This window comes from Apis laboriosa, unplaced genomic scaffold, assembly GCF_014066325.1.
Source record: "Apis laboriosa isolate Shangri-la unplaced genomic scaffold, ASM1406632v1 scaffold703_cov156, whole genome shotgun sequence".
In the NCBI taxonomy this organism is placed as follows: Eukaryota; Metazoa; Arthropoda; class Insecta; order Hymenoptera; family Apidae; genus Apis; species Apis laboriosa.
In genome coordinates, this window is record NW_025224178.1 from 202,630 (window position 1) to 223,043 (window position 20,414).

At 39.1% G+C, this 20,414-nt stretch overlaps 1 protein-coding gene and 1 long non-coding RNA gene across 5 annotated transcripts in view; both read right to left on the reverse strand.

The window, feature by feature from the left end:
- Positions 1 to 20,414, reverse strand: part of LOC122719128 (protein outspread) — a 195,368-nt gene that overhangs the window by 98,537 nt on the left and 76,417 nt on the right. The window lies entirely within an intron of this gene.
- Positions 9,621 to 11,996, reverse strand: LOC122719130. The gene is made up of 3 exons (XR_006347514.1): positions 11,718 to 11,996; positions 10,957 to 11,317; positions 9,621 to 9,961 (listed from the first exon to the last, which is right to left on the reverse strand). It is a non-coding gene; the product is annotated as an uncharacterized LOC122719130 (long non-coding RNA).

Genomic DNA, 20,414 nt, shown 5'->3' on the forward strand with positions numbered 1-20,414 from the left:
TTTTTTTTTTTTTTTTTTCTAAAAAGAAATTCAACGTGGCTGCTGTTTTAAGAACAATATTCCATAACGTGGAAATAATAATCTATAAAATTAATAAAACTCTTTTTCAAAAATTCAAAAGTTTGAGGAATTATGTTATTTTCAACCATGATTCGTTTTTTTTTTTTTTTCTAAAAAGAAATTCAACGTGGCTGCCGTTTTAAGAACAATATTCTACATTGGAAATAATAATCTATAAAATTAATAAAACAAGAGAAAAAATTACAAAAATCCTCCTACTCTAAGTGAAATAATAAATATCTGACAATTTCGCCTCCTCTAACAGATTTACCTATCTTTTCAAAACGATACAACGAACGTATCTCTCAATTCACAATGGATATCCAACAATCGTAAATGAGGATATAGTGAAAATCGATGATTAGCAGGATTTTATTTGATATTTTATACTATAGTATTTTCTTTACCTATATTATATATTATTTATTATATTTATTGAATAAATAATAGATTAAATTTTATATTAATAGAAATATTAAATTTTAATTTAAATTTTATATTATTTATATATTTATTAATATCATTTTTAGTTAAAATTCCTATTTATATATTTCATGGATGATTATTAAAAGCTCATGTTGAAGCTCCATATTATGGATCAATAATTTTAGCATCAATTATATTAAAATTAGGTGGATATGGAATATTACGGATAATAATAATAATAAAGTTTGAATTTATTTATTTTAGAAAAATTTTAATTGTAGTAAATTTATTTGGAGTATTAATTTTAAGATTAATATGTTTAATGCAATATGATATAAAATCTATTATTGCAATTTCTTCAATTGTTCATATAGGATTGATATAATCAAAATGCGAAAACTATATATCTGAAATAAGGCTCGAGCCTATAAATACAACCAACCATGACCCACAAACATTATTATTCGCATCGAAATGAAAAATTCCCTCCCCCATCCAATCTCGATTATTCTCCTCCAACGTTTCGTCGCGAGATAAAACATTTCTCTCTGAATTAAGAAATCTGTTTCGTACATAATCTAAACAGCGTACAGAGGGAATCGACCTCCCTTTCGATAACGAAAAAGAATCCACTCGCAACTTCGTCTCCCAACACGGTTAATCCCTTACATATTTCGAAACCGAGGGGGGGAGGGTGAGCCGAGGCCAATAATTTCCGAGGGGGACGAGTGGAGAATACGCCAAGTCGGCGACACATTTATCCTGCCTCTGGACCTGCCTCTCCCGACATCTTCGCATAATCGCCCGCGCGGACGATTACGTACGGACGAAGGAAGGATACGCAATACCAATTACAGGACGCGGTGACGTACGGCCGATGATATTTTATGGGGCCGGAAGCGCGGCCACGCGGCCGCGGAAGATTAGAAATCGAAACGATATATCAACCGTCCCGGCCAACCGTGCTTGTATAACTTCTCGCTCTACGTAAGGCCCTATATTTTAATTTCAAATGGAAACGGACGGTTCCCTCGGATAACCGTATTTAATACCCGCGAGAATTAATTAGGCGGATGGATGGGGGAAAGGAGAGATGCATGCACGGTTGGTATGCACGCTCTCGATGTGGAATCTTAACGTGTTTAAATTACATCTCGCGTTATTTTTAGAAAAATATATATATATATATATATAGGAGGAGGAATGAATTTTAACGCGTGTTTGTAAATTACATATGCGATCGTTATAAATAATATTTTGGGATATTTCTAATATATACTTTCGTAAAAAATACCAGTAAAGAAACTTGGTTCAACTGTTTTTCATAAAAATTACATCCCGTATAAAAAGTACACGCCATTATCAGGATTACTTTATGATCGTGATTTATGATACACACTCGTAAAAATCTAATTACTTGGAGCAAAAGTAAAATAAAAACGTTCTTTTAATACATATTTTCAAATATAATAAAAAAAAAAAAAAAAAGAAACGTTACGTATATAAAACGAAACCTTAATTATAAAGAAATCCCACAAAACCCATATCATTAAACCTTTTTCCAAAAATCTGCTCAACCTCCATCTCTCTCTCTCTCCCTTCCCTCCCTCTCCCCTTCCAAAAAACGAAATACATAAAATCGGAATTATTGCTTCAATTCCCGATCTTATCTCGCGTTAAAACATTCCATCAAGCTATTACAACGAGGGAACAACTGAAATAAGATGGTAACAAAATCTGCGGGCTCGTAAAACCCGGCAAGTAAACCTTGTCAAGGATCGCGATACCTCTCCGACTGAAGGGAGAAAGGGGAAAGGAAGGGAGGGGAAGGAATTTTCTCTCCTCTCCTTTTTTTTCTTTTTCTCGACGTTCCAACGAAACGCGAGAGGCCGCGCGTGTACCGTTAATTTAATAAAATCCGCCCGTTTTGCCGCGTGAAGCCTTGTTTCGAGGTATACGAGGTAAACAGAGTCGTAAGACACGTTCCACGCGAGGCAAGGTATACACACACACACACACACACACATATATATGTGCATACGGTGCGCCTTAATAAAATGCCACCGGTCGGATTACTTGGCTGTAAACTCGGCCTAACATTGCTCGAAACGGGTGTTACGCAACGGATATTACGAAAACAGAAACGGCGCGAGTTGCGTCTCGGTTTAAGACGTCTCTCCTCCCGCGTAAGGGTGAGGGGGAACGTGAATGAAATCGTTGCGTTCGTTTCTTCAAGGAAGGAGGGAACGATCTCGAGCGAGGATCTCCACTTCCTTGGTGAGCGTGTCTTTTCGAGCTCGAGTTGCGTTCGAACGATACGAGTTGGAGTCGGAAAGAAAGGCTCTCGTGAGAAGCGTGGATCGAAACGGGGGGAGGGGGATTCGATATTCGGCTCAAGGACACGTTTTCTTTCTTCGATCAATATTCTTAAGAAAATTTCACGAAGGATACACGGAAGAACAAGGTAAGAAATAACGAAATAATAATCATAAGTGGATTCTGTGAAAAATAATTTCACAGAAAATCAATTTCTTATTCCGTTTCTTCCTTTCCTCCGATATTCCCCTCTCTATCGATTCACCAGAATAAAATCTACACGAAGAAAGAATATTTCAACACATGGATGGAGATCGTCATCACGTTATTGTATCAAACCGAATCGGAAGAAAAATAATCCTAAAAAAAAAAAAAAAACTTTGAAAAACAAACGTTCGATAATTGCACGCAAGATTTTCGTAGACGGATACGTAAAAAAAAAAAAAAAGGAAGAGGAAGATTGCCGTACAGGTCGCAAATACAGAGGGATAGGATGTGCATTCTCTCAAGTAAAAAAACAACGTGTTGCAATTGCCAGGATTCTTTATAGGGGTGAAACTAGCCGGCGGTGTGTTCAGCCGACCGGTGAAAAGTGGGCCCTTATCTGGCCGCGTGGACAGGGGCGGAGGAGGCCCCCTGTTATCGCGGAGGATGTCCCACGGGAGGACACAATCTAAGTAGCAAAGTGTGTAAGGCATGTCCAACTATCGATTGGCCGACGTATCGTCGACAACGGGAGGTCGATACGCGGTCCTCGAGAAAGAGGAGGAGGAGGAAGAGGAGAGGAGGAGGAAGGGGGCCGATAAAAGGACGACTGTTGAGGAGGGGGAGGGAGAAAAGAAAAAAGGCCTACGGCTACTATCGCGCTACTACCGTTAATTGAGGATACATGGAAAAGCGTTACTTAACGATTCAGATTAAGGGAACGCGTTTTTCTACTCGTCCAAAGAGGAATTCCACGAAGAGAGTTGCGTTTGTCGCCGTGATTCCCTCGAGATTACGTGAGAACGTCGATCTATTTTTATTGTTAAACGGTCGAGATCGAATTGGAGCTCTAAGAGGTTGGTTATTTTTTTTTTTTCTTGGAAAATTATTTAAACATTGGTTTGGAAAGTTTTGTTTGCGATGTGAATGGAGAATTTTTAGTTATTTGTAGTGTAAAAGAGGATGGTTGAATAATGATTGATCTATGGGGTGAATCTGGGTGAAGAGAATCGAATACATAACAGAGAAAGATTGCAATCCAACGTGTCCGTAAAATTTATCTCATACTTTGGAGGAAGATGACGTTTCAAATAAATGACTAATTTCATGAAATGAACAATAATTCCAACAACTTTTAACTCAAGTTTCGAGAATTAATTAAAAAAAATTTACAAGAAATAACGTCTTCATTCCATCGTCTTCCTAAACAAATCATCGAGCACATCAAGCATCGAGCGTGAAATAATAATCGGAAACCTTCGACATTAATGACGCAGCATCGAACAATTACGATTTCGACCTAATCAACGGTTACAGGTGGCAGATCCCGATCGAGGAGAAGAGTAACTCCGTGGTTACGTAAACGAGGTGGAGGAGGTTAAAGGACGTAGGAGGGCACGGCACGAAGAAAAGAAACGCGGTGTGCGCCACCTCGAGTGGTTACGCAATTATCGCGTTGCAGAGAGATACTCGCCTTAACGAGGCGACCTTTAGCGCCTGGCTGCCGCGCGGAATCAATCAAAATTGGACAATCCTTGCCACGTGGAGCGGAGAAAGTGATGCATGCCATAATTTTTTACGGCGATGGATAAATTATGGTAAGCCAACACGATCGACCCTTTTGTGCGTAGAAGAATAGAGGTGCGTATGAATGCGAGATTAGCCGTGCAGAGATATGGGCGAGATATGGAGCGTGTGTTTTCATTAAGACACCGAGATACGGTTGGGAAAAATTAAAACTGTGTTTTAATTAAGGAGGAGAGATATCTCGGATCGTACCGGTTGTATATAAATTATGCGCATTTTTGTTTAGACGAGGAATCAAATATGCCGGCTGTATTGTATTTCGTTTGCATACATATACATATACATACCTTTTACATCGGAATATCGAAACAGTATTAATTACACGTACGCCTGTACATTCGTATTAACAAAGTGTATCTCATTGAATAATATTATTCATCGAATAATAGCCGATACTTGTGTGTATTCTAAAAAAAAAATATACGAAAACAAATAAATCGACACGATATCGAATCATTAGAGACGGAAAAAAAATAAAAAAAAAAAAATAGAAATCCATTCTTTTCTACTTCCTCTTACGCATACACTTAAAATTTCCACCATCTTTTTAACCCTCTCTTCCTTTTATCCTCCCTCTACGAAAGAAAATTTTACACGATCATAAAATTTTTAATCGATCCTTTACACCCCCCTCCTCCCCTCCTTTATTGCCATATTTAAAATCCATCTCATGAAAGGATCGAAAGAGAGATCTTAAGAGAGCATCGATCACCAGATAGTTGATGCTTCGTATCGTAGTTTCAAATTAATGTAAAAAAAGAAGGATGGGACGACGCCCCCCCTCGAACTTCCCTTCGAACGGGGCGGAAGGGAAGAACAAGGTTGATTCCGGGGAAACGAATTCCCGTGGAATTCGCGGGCGAATTCTTTGGCGTTGCGCCGAAGCTGGAGGAAGGATCCCCTGGCGGAAGAGGGGGAGGGGGGGGGGGTCTGGAATTCCCGGCGCGCTAAATAAGGTCGCGTTCGCCTCGAACAGAGAACCCCGCAGCGCAGCGCAGCGCAGCGCAACGCAGCGCAGCGCAGAAACGCTGGACATCGGAGCTCGGTTGGAGATTGCCACGCGGAATTTTCCGCGGAGGAATGGAATTTTTCGCGCGATTTTTATCCCCAAGGGAGAGGGGAGGGGAGGGGAGGAACTAAATTCTGAGGGGGCGAAAATGTCGCCTGATTTCACCCCCATTCCATCCCTGATCGTTAAACGACTATACAAGATCAAAGGAAGTGGAGGATCGAGTGATCGATGATCGATCGACGCTTGAACACACATTGGGGAATTTTATGGATTTTTATGGTGAATCGTAATTTTAAGATAAATATTGCGGAGAGAGGAGGGGGAGGGTGGATAGGAGGATGGTTTCGCGAAAGGAAGAGAAGTTTCTCGTGCAATGAAATTAAATTGATAATTAATCAGGTTTAATGGACGGGTTTTATGGATTGTAATGAATCGTAATTTTTGCCTCGTATACATAGATAATTATAGGAGGCTTAACAAAGGGACGGTTAGAGCGAAATTAATAATGGGCGAGTTCAACGATGAATTAGATTTAATTATGGATTTTATGATACGGATATAAAGAACGGTAAACTTCTCCTTTGTTTGCGATATGGATTAAAATGGGGGGTTTTCGAAGGATAGTGTAGATTTAAAATTCATACGGGTGAACGGAAGTGGAGATTGAAGGACTGTTTAAATACGATACGATTATAAAAACACCTTGGCGTCACGTTGCATTTATGGGATTGAATTAAACGCGTATCTGGCTGCTAAAGCGTTACGTTTTGCAACGTTTTCCCCAACGAAGGTCGTTTCAATTTTTACATTCCCTACTTGGTAAACCATTTCGCCGAAATGGTGATCCTCGAAATTTTATATCGATCGTTATCAAGGGAATTTTTTTTTTAAATTTGCTGGACAATCGAGTGGAAATATTGATTAAATAACCAATTGAAACTTTTACGAAATATGCGAGCGTAAAACGTCGAAACATTTGAAGTTTTGGAGTACATTTTTATCGATAATGCAACCTTTTCCCTTAGAAATAAAAGAATGAAACGATAAAATTTCGTAGTTAAACGTCTCTCTGACGTTTTAAATTTACGCATAGAACCGCTAATGGATAGAAAAAATTTGGAACGGGCAGAAATCTTGCGCTCATCGTATCGATATAGCGCAAAACGAAGATCAGGATGCTGGGTAATCTCATTTGAATGCGCGAACACACCGCGAAATAACAGTCCTTTAAGCTCGTGGCGAGGCGATTAATTGTCTCGTCGGCCACCTTTGCACGCAAATGCAAATCGATCCTCGCCTCGCAGGCGAAAATTACGATTATCCTCTGCGTGGAAATCGGGTGAAATCACTTTTAAACGAGCTCCATTTTTTCGGAATTATGTGAAAATTTCCAAGATTGTAACGGAGTTGTGCAACTTTTTTTTCTTGGATAGCCTTACGAAATCGGGATCAGAGGTCGGGAACGGTGTTAAATCGATTTTCTAACGTTTCTCAATTGACCGGCTTAGAATTGTAAAAGATCAGAGTGGGACGACGGAAGGAATACTAATGTTAAAGGAACGGTCTGCCGTTGGAATATTGAGAGGAGACTTTCGTACCGTACTCTATACCGTAAATTTCTCGAAAGTGGAATCGGATCTATATCCTTTCAACAATTAAATTCAACCTAAATCTTGCTCTCCTTCGTTATTCCTTCTTCTAATCTTCTCAGACCTCGAATTATTCCCCAAAAGTTAATCTGAAAATTAATTTCTAAATCAAATTCTAAATCTAAAAAAACCTCTTAAAACTTACCTAAATTATTTTAACTCGATCAACAGACGAACTTTTAATTTTAAACTTATATCAAAAGTAATCAAAAAAAAGATCGTAACGTCGACTTCGAACGCAGGACGATTATTCGTCCATTTTCCTCGCATCTCGATAACGAAGAGGCGAAGAAAGCCTCGCGTCGATATATTCTTCACGGTTCAGATCCTGTCCACAGGATCCCCTTTCCACACCGGCATCGATCCCTTATGCAACGCGGATTCTACTCGCCTCCGGATCGTTAATTTAATTCGCGCTTTCCATTTAATTAATCCCAATTACGCGTGGCGCCGAGATATAGCGGCACTCGAGAACTCTCCTACTCTTTTCTCTCTCTCTCTCTCTCTCTCTCTCTCTCTCTCTCTCTCGCTTCCACGCGCTCGTCCACCCGAGTGCACCTTTAATCCGCGAATACCCGCTGCTCTCGCCGATAAATTAATGACCGACGCCGGTTATTGGCCGGTTAAGTCGATTAATAGTTCCGGGTTAACGAGGCGAGCCATTTTATCCCGAAATCATATTGCGAAAACGCTCGAGAATTTAATGCTTTTGGTTAATAGAAGCTACGCTTACAAGTTTACGAGCCAGAGAATTCTCTCTGGGTTGTACGTCCAAGCCTTTTGATGTATTAATTCTACAGCAGAGATATATTTATCTTTAAACAATATTGGAAAAATATTTCGAGATGTTTCTTGAAATTTCAATTTTTCTTTCCATTTCTTCGTCTAACGAAGAACAACAACTTTTATCTTTTTCTGCTATTCTAAATTGTCACAAGATCCAAACGACTTGTTTCTTCTGTAACCAGTCAAAGTTTTATAAAAATAAAAAAAAAAAAATTCCCTTCGAAAGAATTCAACGCGAATTAGATCTCGAGAGGAGGATACGCGTAGGGCCTTGGCGGGAACAACGTTTTCGCGCGATGGGATCAGCTGACATTTCCTAATCCCTCCTCCCCCGGAGAAGAAGGGGGGAGCAAGCTGGCGCGGTGCGGAATCGGGGGACACGATAGCGCGCCTTTCACTCGCAGCGCGGAGGATTCTCTCCTCCGGCGTCGTCTTCCACCCGGGGCGCACAAAAGGTTACATTTACATGCGGCGACGCGCACGTCGCCGGCATGTCATTGTCTTCGAGGTTACTGCCATCGGCACGTGCGAGGAGAATGTCGAGTGCTCTTACACGAGGGTGCCATTGATTGAAAACGAGCACGTGCAACACCCGTCTCTCCGTGGCCTCCTGCCTCTTCTCCTCGTCCCCTTTTCGGAATCCAATCCCAGGGACTCCGTTCGTATCGAAATTTTATTATATGTGCAATGCCGATAAATAAATTCTGCCAACAAGGTCAAGATTGATCGTTAACATCAGAATTGTCCAATTATTGAGGATACGAAGAATATTAAAGATACTGTCGATTGTTGAAGACGAGTAAAGATGGCGAGGGAAGAGATTTACGAGATACGTAACGCGTATATATTGAAAACTGAAGCAAGTAGTTATTTTCTGTCTATATTGTATGATAAGTAAAACAAGTCCTGTGTTATGTATATATATAGATTCTTATTCATGTACTTTTTTTAATGAAATATCAACGAGGATAATTATTTTAAAATAATATAACGAAATCGTAAAAACCGCTATCGATCAATTATTATTATTTAATATCGAGTTGAAAACACGTCCACGATTTCTATCTGAGATCGAAACTAGTTTCTCGAGATGCCACGTCCACTTTGAAATCATCAGATACGTATCTTTCATATCTTCGTATCACATTCTATGTTCGATTGATATATCCAAGAGGATACGTGTGATTATATAACGATTCATATATGATACGTACGTTACACGAATACAGTGATACATTTTTTCAATTATTAAGAAAATCGTATGTTAGAAACAACAAGTTCAAGAGGCCCTGAAGCGTTCACACTTTAACTATACATCTTCCACAATAGTTTCCAGAGACCGTGTTACGCGTGGACGATTATTCACTCATCGATGAATTATTTCAAAGTGGAAGCGATGCTCGCGGCTCCCTTTTCCGCCACGTCCAAGAATTCTATCTTCCCGTGGGGGGATGCGCGCTTATTTATCGACTAATAAATTGTTCACCAATAAATAAAAGCCTTATTACAAGCAACAGCGCGTGAAATGCGCGGTGTGGTTGGAAGCGGCGAACCGGCGATAGTAATCTACCGTAATTCGACATTCCGCTCCGGGCCTCAAGGCGGCAAAATCGAAACGGAAACGAATCGTCGTATCGAGGCTTCTTCCTCCTCCTCGTCCTCGAGATCCTGCCTATCATCCAACATTTGTTATATTCTGTTTCGTTGAGAGAGGAAAATCGTGGGATGCGATGCTGATTTCCACGATGGTTTGGCATCTTTTCCTCCTGTTATGGAATTTTATGCTATGAATTGTAGAGTAGTTTTGTACATGGAGGATTCAACTTGTAAATTGTAGAGTTAATTGTAAAATTTCTAGGCTTGGTCGATTGAAATATTGAACGCTATTTTGATAATTATCCGCATATTTTCTTATGAATTTCTGGAACAAAAATGGAATAAATTATTAATTATATATAATTGATGAATCTTCAATTATTGAATTCCGATTTTAATAAAACTCAAAATAACTTTCTTACACCGATTCATATACACGAGGAAGAAATACGAGATAATAATGCGTAACAAATCTGTTGAACGGATAACAATCGAAATGAGAGACAGAGAGGATAAAAGGATAGAAATCGCGATGAATTAGTATTTATTTATCGTGAGCAAAAGTTGGAGGCTGTGGCACTCCATTAGATACTGGTTTGTTGATCATCGGGAAAGGGAATGGCATTTCCTTTTATCGTTCCTTCGGCCTATTCAATTAATTGCGTCGAGGACAGCAGACGCCGACAAAAGGGTGCAATCGTGAAAGTCGAAAGCAACGGCTGAACCGCGTGCCACTCGGCCTTAGAACGGTTCCAGCCACAGGACCTCAATTAAGCTAATTAAGAGCAATAATAGCCACGCGATAATTACAGGATCGTGCAAGCAAGCCAAGTTGGACCATGGATCAGCCTTCTGGTAATCATCCTCGATCGTGATAACTTGGAATCTAGGTGAGCGTGTAAGAATTACATAGTATACTCGAGATTCGAATATCTTGTAAAGATTGAAAATTAACACTATGAAGATTCACATCAGTAATTAACAAAATACGTATAATGCGTCAAATATTCCAAAAAAAGTGTCATCATAGTGTTAAATTAAAAATTATCTTTTGAATTTTGTAGAATGTTATCATGGAGAGATTCATACAGTTACATTTTTTTTCATGATAGATTTTTAAAGTTGTTTATTTATTAATTGATAAAAGTATTCTGTAAAAAAAAAAAATTATTAACTGATAGACAAAAATAATTACGTATAAAAAATGAAAAAAAAGCGAATAAATGATATCGTATAATTAGATAGTTCGCGTCGTACATCAAAAAGTAATTCGTATCAATGAATCGCACATACGAGGATTTATTAAATTTTCATACACACCTGATGCAATTACTTTCTAGAAATGATTATCGACCATGCGAGCAATAGGTAGACAGACTTTCAGCCACGTTTCGTGGAATTTCTCTTCGAAACGCTTTTATTATTCCCCGCAAACTCTCTACATTTTTCTATTAGTCACAATCCCGACATACACTTTTCTTGCAAGTCGTCTTCGCAGATTATCGACAACCGTCAAGTCGTTCTTCGTGTGTCGGCGAAAGTGTTCACGGCTTGTACTAATGAAGTCGCGTATCCAGTTTTTCTCCAACGCTATGCACCTGTTCATCTTTCTTTATTCTCAACGTATTCAGTAAAATTATCAATTATCTTTAATTTATGAAAAAAAATCTTGTTTTTACGTCTAAAAGAATAATAAAATAAGATAACTTCCAATATTATCTATTTAACGTTCATTAATTCTTAATTTTAAAAGTTAATTCGTAATTTTAAAAAATTTATATAATTAATTTAAAAATGTTAGCTTTCAAGATTCGCAATCAATTTTTTTTTAAATAGAAATCTCTATTTTCAACGAGAAAAATAATTTTTAATAAATAGAATATAATTTGCGAATAAACATTTAATAACGACAAAATTAAATCCAGAATCAGTTTTCTAATTCTAATCAAGAATGAAATTTTTATTTGAATGTGAAAATAAAGCCAACAAATTTAAAAAAATTAATACGTCGTAAATTATTTCTAAATATCTACTTTTAAATCTTCGAAAAAACAATTTAAAATCAAATTTCACAAACTTACAACAAATTTCAAAATTCAACACAATTATCACTATTTATTTAATTCGAAATATTGCAACAATCACGAACCACAAAATCTCGAGTTAACGTTCCTCGTGGATAACCTATGATTCTCGCTCGTCTCTTTTTAATCACTGTTATTTAACAAAATTCGTTCGAGTCGTCGATATCACACACGGCTTCTTTGTCCACGATCAAAAGAATCATCAATCTCTTGTTCACTCGTTCAATTATCAGTTATATTTAGAATTAAGCTTATTAACTTTATTCGCTCGTAGAGTTTCTAACACGAAACACGACCGAACGTCTACGAAACGAGAGGTTAGCTGGGCTAGACTAATTGCATCGATTATTCAGGTTAATTGTACATAATTTTGCCAGGTGGCGCAACATGATCAAATATGGTGAAAATGATTGTCGAAATTGCATGAACGTGGTGTTTTCACTTCGAAAAAGTGGAGAAATTCGCGAACACGTTGCGACACTTGTGGAAAACCACGAGGAAATATTCGAAACTGTCGATGGAAATTTGTTTCGTGAAACGTGACAAAAGAAATCGTTTGAAACAACGGTTGTGGTGGATATCTAACCTCTCTTATGGTAGACTTCTAGACCGCAAAATTCTCAGGTATGTGACGTTTTTTGCTTTCTTACGATAAATCTCTTTTTTTCAAATTTGTTTGTCGACAAACAATATTTTAAATATAAATGTTTGATGCGCATTACGCATTCAAACTTCGAATCAAGTCTTGAAAAAGCGTGATCGTGAAAAATGTATTTATAAAGAGAGTAGCGAATAAAAGATTAAGAATCGTTGGTTTGAAAGATTTGGATGGATCGCGTGGTATTCCTCGTGATCGTTGTTGCGCTGTTACGATAATTGGAAGGAGAATCGACTTTCTCTCCCTGTCATTTGAGCAAAGGCGTCGATAAGAAGCGAATAAGAAGAGGGAAAAGTTTGACGGTGAAAGGCCACGGAATTAATCCGAGATAATGACGGTGGCGGAAAAAAACTAGCTCAACTGGAAGAATCCAGATTTTCCTGGCCGCAAAAAGCGGGAAAGCGCGAGGCGACTTTCTTGATGAGAGTGGTTTTTATTTTTTTGCGCGTGTAATTCGAGAAACGTGGACATGGACGGTGTGGACAAATCGTGATTGAGGGGTAATTAGGAGAAATGATCTAGATTTTTGTTTGATTGTCTTTGTTAGACATATTTTTTTTTCCATGCTCCACTTTCTATCCGAGAGAATTTATGATTCTAAAGTCAAATCGTTGAATCGTATTTTAGTATTGGCGAGTTTTATGAAAACTTGTAATAGGATCAATCAAATATAACAAGCCTGCTTTTGTAAATTTCGATTTTAAACTTAATTTTAGATCAATCAAATTCCACGTTTAATTTTTTCTCCTCCTATAAAAAGATATTCTATAAAATGCACACATTCTAAAAAAGACATGAAATAATGCGATGCAAAGTATACACATACCATAATATTTCAACGATGAAACGTATCTTATTCTGTAATTATATCCATAAAAATTTAAATTTGCATAAACATCCACAACTTATTGATCATAGGGATGCACATGATTGCACTTTAATTTTCACGGATCACCGACCAGAGAGGATGTTTGGACACACGTATCGCATACGTAAATGGTAATTCGGGAATCCCTTTCGAGAAATTCGCGGTCGAGGAGAGATGTCGTCCTCGGAAAGGACGAAAAGAAAGGGAAAAGAGAGGAAAGGAAAGGAAAGGAAAGGGCAAGGCAGGCCGGACTGTGGCCAGGAGCCGAGAGGCGCGCATGCAGCCGTTCGTCTCGGTTCGTCGACCTCGAGTGGAATGCGAGGCATAACCTACCGTAACACCACCACCAGCATCACCACGTCACCACCAACGGCACCGAGCGTCCATCGGAAGCATCGTGTGCCCCGTCCACCGGTCCACGCGAGGAAACCACCTGCGAATCAACCCTTCTCGATCGCCCAACCGACCCTCCCTCCCTCCCCCTCTCCTTCTTCGTCCCGAGCGAATGACTCATCTGGCGTAATGTGTCCTCCACTCTGTTCACCAGGTGATCTCGAGTACCAGCTGCCACTCGAAGAGATCGTGCGCGTCTCTCTGCAGGGTTTTATGGGTTCTGACGATACTATTAGGGGATACTTTTCTTTGACTATAAAAGAGATCCCTTTATGTGTCGTGGAATTTTGGAATTTTGGAATCAAATCTCGATTCCTCTTTTCCTTGAAATTGTTTAACATTAGGTTAAACGGTCGTGATATTACAAATTGTTACGAGAATCGGTCAATCGGATATTGAAGATATTCGTCTTCAGGTTCCTGAATTAAAAAAAAAAAAAAGGATAGAAAGAAAATAGAAAGGTTTCGATTGAGAAAAAAACGAATCGAATCATAAAAATTACAAAAGATACAAACATGCTACTATCATCTCTCGAGGTGGTCTTATCTGTATAACTGTACCTGTCCACGGCGGTCCGCGATTGCTCACCGCAATGACTATTAGTGATTCTCCCGTTAGGATACGTGGCAGGCGCCATAGAATCGCAACGATTAATGTTCGATTAACCTGACCATCGCTGTTCCGGAATTTCATGGAGAATTGCAGTTATAAATTTAAAAAATCTCTCTCGATCCATTTCTCTTTTTGCGTATTCGTCAACAATTCGACGATCATTCGGTCCAGAAAATGGCGCGTCGACTTTCTAATTTCTTTCTTTTTTTTCATCTTTCCTCTTTGCGTTCTTTTGTAAGAAATAACTCACGAAATATCCCTGAAATTGTTGAAATTAATCGCATAATCGCTATCGCTATCGCCCTTCTTTTCTTCGTAATTAAGAAATCTTTCTTCTTTTATTTATTTCGAATTTTTCATTGAAAAATCTAGTTTCTTAAATACCGCGTGGCTTACGATTATTTTCTCAAATTAGGCACACTTCAACTATTCCAAATAGATTTAATAAGCAAATAACAAGGCGAATAAATCAGGTATTAACGAGATAAAAAGACACAGCATAAACACGTAGCAGACTATAAACCTAGATATTTAATGCATTTTCCTCGGCTAGAACATTTTCACTGAATGCATAATAAATTTCGTTTCGTGTTTCGCGTAACGTGGTCAGGGTCGATTCGAACCCACCACCTCTCTCTCTTATAAATTCTCTCTCTCTCTCTCTTATAAATTCGTCTCGAATTGCTTGGATAATTCTTCGAGAAATTTCGTAGATCGATTTCGACGATCCAATGGCGAGGTGACGACGGGCTTACCTCGAACGAGGGTACAGTTATGGAGATAAGAGCCACCTCGAAGGATCACGATTACAAGCCGCGGCCGCCTCATCGTTCAACAGAATCTCCAACGGATCCAACGTATCTCGGTTATGCCGTTCCACCTAATTCCAGATCCTGTTTACAAACAGCGAGCGATAACGGGGATTACATGGTGTAATAAAGTGTTGCACAACTCGTATTCGAAAAGTGAATTTTCCACGTTGCGAAACGATGAAATTCAACTTAACTTACTTATTTAACGATTTATTTGAATCATTTATCGATGTTTGCTCTCTTGTTTGCTCTTTCGATTTATTCACGTGCTCGATTTTAAGATATTTGAACGAATCGAAGATATAAGATCTTTGTACAAGAATATTCAGATAAATTTCCACCAAAATCTAAATTTCGTCAAATTTACGCATATCCTTTAAGAACGTGATAAAAATTCCAATTCCCAAAAATAAATCATCGTTTATCAAATAAACGTTTCCACCTCTCGTTCCATCACGTAGAGCTTAAACACCATTTCCACTTCCTCTCCTTCCCCTTAAATCTTCTTAAATACCTCTCCACGAGTCTCTCACACGCGGATCAGAGAGGGCAGAATTTTTCCAAGCATCGAAGGAAAGTTGCAAATTCTCCCCGTGCCTAATTGCCAGGATCGAGGGGGCGTGTAGAAAAGAGCAGGAGGGGTTACAATATAGCCTAATGACCGCGTCACGAAGCAAAAGTCCATCATCAGCTTCTTCAAACTCTTCTCTCTCTTTCTCTCTCTTTCTTTCTTTCTTTTCCTCGGTATATTATTCGCTGACCGGAAGTCCTCGGGGCACTGCACTTAAATATGCATATACACACTGAAATGTTGAAGCCGGAGAGAAGAACATTAATGGGAGATTCGCTTTCACCGGCTAGATCTGTCCTCCTCGTCGCGTGTTGATCGTTAACGTGCTCCTCCTCCTTCGCTTCTTCTTCTTCTTCTTCTTCTTCTTTTTCTTCGTCGTCGTCCGAAGAAGCGGTCGGTGAAACCGACACGACCTTTCAAAGCCACCTCCTCGTGACCTTTCCAAGGCAAACACTGTTGCGCGTAGCAATCCTCTCTTTCGTTTTCTACCTCTCAGGAAGGATATTTTTTTTCTTTTTTTTTTGACTTTATAGATTTATCGAACGGGATTTTAGATTTTCTTGGAGAGGTGTCTTTAATCTTTTTTTTAAAAAATTCTCTATCAAATATAATCACGCGAAATTTAAAGTTATGCTTCGAGTTTATTTTATACACGAGGAGCTTTAAAATTTTACAATTTTTTGAATCGCAATAATAGAGAGGCTCATTTGAATTCCTTCAGTTGAACGCGTTACTCGAGGAGACGATGTGGATCGACCTTCCTGCTCGATTCTCCGTGATGTAACACTCGAGTATACGCTATAAAGCAGCGTTACGTGGATCGGTTGAGTCATTCATGAAAAGTTTCGTGTATAGGTTTATGTAGACACGCGGTATTATATCACTGTTTGTATCCGTTCCTCCTTTGAACAACTCGTCACTTCGTTTTTAACTGGTATTCGTTTCTGAATCTTTTATTCCTTCGTTACGTTATATTCATTTTCTTCGCTCGTAACGTCTCTGCACTCCCTTCAACAATCGATCCGAACTCTCATTTACCATTCTGATTTATCACTCGTGATCGAATCGTGAATAATAAATCTCGCTCCTCTTGAAAAAAAAAGAAACGAATTCTTTCAAACACTTCCTCTCCTCCCCCTATTTAACGATATTTTCCAGAATCGAAAAGATCCAATGCTCGATATTACGAAAATAAGAAGAAGAAGAAGAAGAAGAGAGAGAAAAAATAAAAAACTATTGAAGAATTCGCGCGAATCCGGCCGCGGTTTTTTGAGCGAAATCTCAGCTATCTCGGTGCCGAGTGGTGGAATGTAGTCCTGGATCGGGCCGTGACTCAGCCTTGTCGCCCGAATCAACCTTGACGAAAGCTATTCGAGATCCGCTCGGCTCGATCGGTCGCGCGATCCTTCGCATTCCAGGTTAAGACCGCGGCGCGACATCGCGGATGACGGAGGATGACTGTAAAAAAAGGTGAGGGCTCGTTAAAGAAATTAGTCGAGCCACGCTGCCGTGACACGACACGTCCAACATTTCGTATGGAAAAACGTAAAGAGGAGGAGGGATCGAATATAAAACCCCTCTTCCTCCTCACCTTCGTACTTCCTCTTGAGAATCTTGTCTCCTTCCTTCACTCTTTCTTTCTTTCTTGAAGTTTCAGAGAAGTTTCTAGTGTCGTTTCTTTGAACGAACGATTATCGCGTTCTTCGTGCGAGCTTCTCTCCGGTTTGAGTTTAATCTCTTTTTTAAGAAAAGAGAGGGAGGGAGGGGAGTAGATAGTTTAATAGATTCGAATTCTATTGTTCCGTTATTGAGAATTATAGAAGAGGAGAATTCTTACTTTGGATTATAAAAAGATTTTAAAAGAAAGGGCCTCTAGGGAACCCTATTTAAAATCTAGGGATTTATTTTTAAAACCGTATGAATCATCGTCCTAATGTAGATCTCAATTCTACGATTCATCGTAAAACGTATCCAAATGTTTCTTATTCGAATTCTATTCTCCTATTCCAAGAAAGAAAGTATCTCTCCCCAGTTTCCCAACCACTCGAACCGATCATTCTCTATCTCGCTCCTAATCTTCCCCTCGCCAAATACAAATCCAAATTACACACCTCAACGTCTTAACGTCCCATTCTATTCCACTTTTCCAAATTCCATATTCCACATTCCCAAACAACCCCCTCTAATATCTTCCCTCTTCCATAAACGAATCTCCTCCCCCCATTACCACCGGTGAGAGCGTGTTCCGTAACCGCTCGCTCGAAAGCGTGGAAACAGCTTGGACAGTGGAAACAAAGTAGCGCAATGACTCTTCGGAGGCACGAATTGGAGTGGACTCGTGGAACGATGTAATATTGTAAAAGGGTATGGCTCGCGCGCGGCCGCTTTGAGAGCCGGCCAGGAAGAGGAGGCAGCCGCGAGTGAGATCCTATCGGCTGATATTCAATGCGATATAACTCATTCTAGGTATGGACTATCCTCGCTTAGGCCCACGATGCACGCGCGTGTACGTGCAACGAGAGAGAGAGAGAGAGAGAGAGAGAGAGAGAGAGAGAGAGAGAGAGAGAGAGAAAGAGATTGGATATTTGTGCGCGTACACGCCTCGCGGTTTATACGTTCAGTTTATAAAGCTGCCGCGGCTACATTCGATTTAATTCGAAAACTTTTCGAAAAATTATCTTAGTTATGATCGAATTGGATATATGGAATTATATGATATGAAGGAGGATAAGAACGAAACTTTCGTCGGATGATGCGCAAACTGTACTCGATCGGATAAGAATTGGAATGAAGAAAGAAATTTTTTTTTCTTTCTTTCTCGGAATAGGAGAATAGAATTCGAATAAGAAACATTTGGATACGTTTTACGATGAATCGTAGAATTGAGATCTACATTAGGACGATGATTCATACGGTTTTAAGAATAAATCCCTAGATTTTAAATAGGGTTCCCTAGAGGCCCTTTCTTTTAAAAATCTTTTTATAATCCAAAGTAAGAATTCTCCTCTTCTATAATTCGTTTCGACGAATTTGTGTTTCGAATGAGCATAATTAGGATGCATAGTGAAATCGCGATAAGAAGAGTCGTTGATAGAAGAAGAAGAAGAAGAAGAAGAATCGCTAATTAATACGAATAGGTTTTCTAGAAAGTTTATTTATGATATGACATATCATAAATGAAATTAAGAAGCGTGAAACTTACTGAAAACTTGGAACTTCGTAAACAGGGTTAGTGGATCGCAAAGACTTAGTAGAACTACGATCTGGATGAGAGAATCTCGACGATGATGATGATGAAGGAGGAATTGCAAATTGATACGGTGAACAGGATACCATAAACGAAATTAAGAACCGTGAAATTTAAATAAATTCGCTATTTTCATAACAAGGCCAATAGGAGGTACGCTCCAAATATTAAACTCTTTTCAAGTAAATTACTCACTAGTAACTTTTATCCAAAAGTTCTAATGAAAATTTTAAAAAAACGTAAATCAAGTAAGTATATACATTCAAAGAAATATAAATATAGATATCCACTAATGAGATAATCGATATCTATTAATTTTAATTAAACGAACACGATCAAACGATACCTGAATCAAAAGAGGAAAATCTCTCTATTACAAAATGTGAATTATTCGACACCGATTCTCTCTTACACGCCGTATAAAATATTCAAATTGCTCGAATAAAACCGCTCGAAAATCATTACGCGTTGGATCGCGTATTTAATTCGAGCATAACCTGTTGGTAAACCAGAGAGAGTTAACGGTTATCAGTGTTGCGTCGCCTCACCTTTCAAAGGTGTTCCTCCCCCTCCCTTCCTTCGAGCCGTAATCCGTTAGTGGCCCAAATAAATGTCATTCGCGAGTCGCGAGGGCCGATATGAATTAATTAATGCTCGTTAATATCGGTCGAAAAGAGAATCGTCGTCGATCGTCGTCGGGCGGTGGCCACCACTTTCGAACCACCGACTTTCGTCTCCTCCTCCTCCTCCTCCTCCTCGCTACCGTTATTCGATCCGAATTAATCGCGACCGTTCCAGCCAGTTGCTGGCTCAATTAGCCTTCGATATTTCAATTATTCGTCCCCTGCGGACACCTTCATCGGCTCACCTTCCCGTTCCAACCGGCGGCCTTCTTTTTATTTCCTCGCCTCGCCGTCTTCGCCGATTTAATTGGACCGTCAACCTCGACCTAATAAAATCCTCGTCCAATATCTCTTTTCGTTTTGTGCGTTTTTACGTTTGTTTATTTATAACTCTCGCGAGGTAATAATTGGTCTCGTAAATTTCCTCTCGTAAATTCGTCGAAAGAAGTTTTCAATAATAATTAATATTTCGCGATCCATCTTTCTCTACAAAGTTTCGAATAAATAAATTTCGTGATTTTAAAATATATAAGATAAAAGGAGATGGTGTTTGATATCCAACAATATCGAAACTCATCCATGATTCCGATAATCCACGATTATCATTATCATACATGCTCGCTTGGAAAATATAAAAACTGTTGTAAACATAAGTAATACTGATTACACGTGTATTAGAAGACATCTCCCTTCGTATATTAAAATTCTTTAACAAAGATCGATTCGAAAAGACACCGCGTTAACATATCCTATAATTTTAAATATTCCATCGACATCCCCTGGTGTCACCAAGAGACAACAGCAACTAAAAATATTCCTCATACCGTCACGAGCCATCGAGGTCTCTCTCTCTCCACCACGTTCTATTTCCACGGCTGGGACACGCGTGCTCGTCGCCACCTGTCGACTC